We start from the raw sequence: 4,255 nt of genomic DNA, 5'->3' as shown, positions 1-4,255 counted from the left end.
TCATCAGGAGAAGCTAATAAGGCTTCGTTATCATCTTGTGTAATATCTGGGGTAATAAATTCAAATGATTCTGCGGATAATTTCGGATGTGTAGACTTAGAAATAGAGGAAAAATGATTTGTTAGAATATTCTCCAACTGTTTGGGAGAATTATGCCAATGGCCATGTTCATCCTTCAAAGCTGGAATATGATTTCGTGCTTTCCTTATATTCGCTAGAGTATGAAAATATGCAGTGTTGTTATCCAGGTCTTTCAACCAGTTATCTCTCGATTTCTGGTGCAAAAAATCAGCCTCTATTTCTTTCCAATGACTTAAACTTTGTATAGTGATATCAATTTTATTAGAGTTGATTTCACTATAAGGTTGAGCTTGAATAACAGATAATTGCTCTCTTAGATGTCTAATATGGAAATCAACACGACCAAAGTGTTCCCCGTTCCATCTAGAGAGTTTTTTCCTGGCAGTAATGAGTTTTTGAGCCATATCACCGTTGTTATTAAAGATTTTCCAGGCATCTTCTATAACAACAGAACAATGTGGATCTTTTAACCAGCATCTATAAAATTTCCAGGCATTTTTTTTCTTAGCAACTTCTGGCTCAGTTATGAGAAGAATGGGACAATGGTCGGAGCCTAAGAAGGGCAAGTGCTTGACTTTGGAATCAGGGAAGTCTCTGATACAGTTTGAGATATGAAGTGCCAAATCAATTCTAGCTCTTTTTGGTCCTTGACCATTTATACGACTAGACCATGTATGATGGGATCCTGAATAACCCATATCCATTAGTCCTACACTATTAATCATATTGCAAACCCAATTATCCATCGAACCCATACTAGTTGAAGCATCTGATTTTGAGATATGCACATTTAAATCACCTAAAACTACCCAAGCTTGAAAAACATTTTCACTAAGGTCTTTGAGAAACTCACATTGCTGTTTTTTGAGATCATGATGTGTTGATCCATAGACACAAGAAAGTAGCCATTCTTGTTTTGATGGATTTGAAGTGATAATAAGGTAAACCATATTATCCTTACTACATACAATGTCGCAAGGGAAACCATCCTTCCAAAGCAGTGTTAAACCACCAGATAACCCTATTGAACTTACAAAATGAGAGTTAGGATAATTTAAAATCTATGTACAAGATTTTGCATTTTCAACCCCAGTCTTGGTTTCCATCAAGAAAACTATATCTGGATTATTAATTCTAATAATATCTTTTAGATTTTCCCTAGTTTATTTACTAGCTAGATATTGAACATTCCAAGACAAAATTTTCATTTTTGCAAGAGAGTTATTTGCAACTACCAAGGACTCAGGGATATGAAACTGAAGCAGTAAAAAACTAAAACTTAAATTATGAACTGAAATGCAGAATAAGTTTTGAATTACTGGTAAATTAAGATAAATAAATAAAGTAAAGTAGGAATGTACTTGGCCATCAGTGCTCAAAGGGGTTGATTTACGTCTTTTAGAGTGGTTTTGCTCTGAAACAGTTCCATGAAAAGAATAATAAGACTCAGGAGATGGTGAAAGATCTTCCAGATTAACATGTTCATCAACAGATAAATCTACATTATAACCAGTAGAGTTATAGCTGGATAGGTTCTCCTCCATTTGATTAATTAGTTCTTGAAGAGGTTCCTCAAAATCATTTTCCCGATGGAGTGAATCTGGATCTATGTTATTAACATTGAAATCATCAAAAGAAACATCAAACTCTCTTAATGCCATGTAAGATTTGAGGAGACCCATATTCGACCCGTATCCACCTTCCCGACCCATTGAAGCATTAAAAATTTGTAGTTGTCTCTCCACATCTTCTTCCGACATATTCCCTAGAATATTATTTCTTTCTAAACTCTGATTGAAGCTCTGATTCATGTTATTGGATCCACTAGGACCCTCATCCTCAAATCTGATTCTCTTTCCTTGTGTATGGACCACATTTTCCTTATCATTGTTGTTTAATATTTGGACTTGAATCATACCTTGAGGATTGCAGCCAACCACAGTAACTGGAGAGGAAGCATCCAAAGGAATATTTGTTATGTTGTTTTCTGCATCCTGCTCATCCAAACATACCGTATCCTTGGACACTTCTACGTTAAATTACACCAGGTTAAAATTTGTATTCTTTGCATGCATGCAAGAAGAACCAGCAATTACCATTGTACCTTCATTTCTCTGAGAATTTTCCATTTGGCCATCATTCTCATTATTTTGATCCACTTGCTCAACACTTACATGTTGATTTCCAGCTCTTTGCCTCTTGTATCCGGATTAGTCCATGACGGAGGATCGAGTATGGAGGTAGAGGACAAGTATCCTCTTTGTTTCTGGAGAAGATAAGCAGAAATAATCTCGCACTCCATCTCCTTGTGATCTATCATATAACAGAATCCACATAAGTTAAAAGGTTGTTTTTCATTAAAAAAATCTGATCCACACTTCTTCACCAACATCATTTTTCATCCAAAATCCTCTACGAAGAGGATTCCTGACATCTATAAGAACTAAAGCTTTCTGCACTTTTCCTTTTGGAACAATGCAATCTTTTGGATCTAAGTCCTTAACTTCACCCATTGCAGATGCTATACCATTTACTATATTTAGGCTTGTGAAACCTGACCGCATGTTGTAGAGACGTAACCACATGAGTTGTTTAGTTAAATCCACTGAACTTTTTGGAATTTGAGGGTTCCATGGTTCTAATACCATCAAATCACCAAGGCCTGAACTTGAGTACGAATTCATAGTAATCTTGAGTGTGAAACTTTATGAGAAGGCAGTCGTTATCCTCCTTTTTGATGAAAATATCTTTGCTTTTTGGCCAAAGCTTTTTAAATTATTTATCTAAGTCACTGATTGAGTAAACTTTTGCGGTGTAGATCTTACCCAAGAAACTAAACTTATACTACACTGCTCCCTGTAACAAATCTTCAGTTAAGACTTCTGGTTCCCTTAAAGCTCGAAACCTTTCAGTTATCGAAGTACCTTCCATATTTTGCTGAACATGCATTAGTTCTGAGTCCATTGCAGAATAACAAAAGAAGAGAATAAGAGATAGAATTTGGGAGAATGGAACGACGTAGAAATATATTGTTATTAAATTATCACCTCCTTTCCCCTGGATGAATGACTTACACCTGGTGCAAAAGTTCTTACAACTCAATAACTTAATTACATCAAAAGAGAGTCGGCTGCTTTGTTTTGAAACCCTAGAAAAAAGGCGTAAGAGAAGGAATCCAATTTTCTTAGTTATGAAGTAGATAGAGGGTAATAACTGCATCAGAGCGTTCCAAACGAGTATCAAAAGTAGAGCCATAAAACCAAAAGTAGATTACTTGGAAGATTAGGCAAACCACTCCAAACTCCAAGCAACCTTCAAGCACCGAGACCTGTACCTAGTAAAAAGGAATAAAAGATTCCATCAGATTAAATAACAGATTAAACTAGATTAATAAATTGTATGAGATGACATGCAATGCTAGGAAATTAAGATTCAAGATGGAAATCAATCTAAAAATCAAACTGAGTCACGCCGAGTTTCACTGAGTTATTCGCCGATTTGATCGCACTTTCTAGAGCTACAACTTCACTTAATTAATTCGAATATAATTTTGATTATTACTAAGATCGCCTTATTGAATAGTCTTAAGGTTGTTATTGTTACGATAAGATTATATAATGCAGGTGAGTTTGCATAGATTGATATCGAAAAGATTGTGGTGTACTTGGTACCTTCGTTATTTTACTTAACATTTGATATCACTCCTGACATCACTACTTTCATTCTTTCTGTTAAAAGTTTGGAAATAATTTTATAACAATCAAGTTAAGTCATATAATCTTTGACAGTTGCAGAATCTTCTTCCTTAGTAACTCACCCGATCAAATGACACAATGAAAAACTAATTTTAAATACATTTTCCCGAATGAGTTATAATTTTTGTTTTTTAAATTCACTTTATAGTTTTTGTCATCTTAGTGTTATTTAGTATAAAAATGGAGTAGTTTGTTAAACAAATATGGAAAGGATCCAATGACATGGTTGAAAAGACATTGTGATGCCATTCTTTTCTAAAAATTCAAAGGCCACACTGGCTTTTGAGTTAATTTTTTGGTGAGATGTTCCTATTATAATACTTTACACTCCTATAAATAAATAATCGCATTCCGAGATATGAAACATCACCAGACACATGTTTTAATTTTAACCGTCAATCTTGAGTGCTTATTTTTCA

The sequence above is a fragment of the Papaver somniferum genome, chromosome 10 (genome assembly GCF_003573695.1).
Source record: "Papaver somniferum cultivar HN1 chromosome 10, ASM357369v1, whole genome shotgun sequence".
Taxonomy (NCBI): domain Eukaryota; kingdom Viridiplantae; phylum Streptophyta; class Magnoliopsida; order Ranunculales; family Papaveraceae; genus Papaver; species Papaver somniferum.
The sequence above is the reverse complement of the archived record's forward strand: the minus strand, read 5'-3'. Positions refer to the sequence as shown.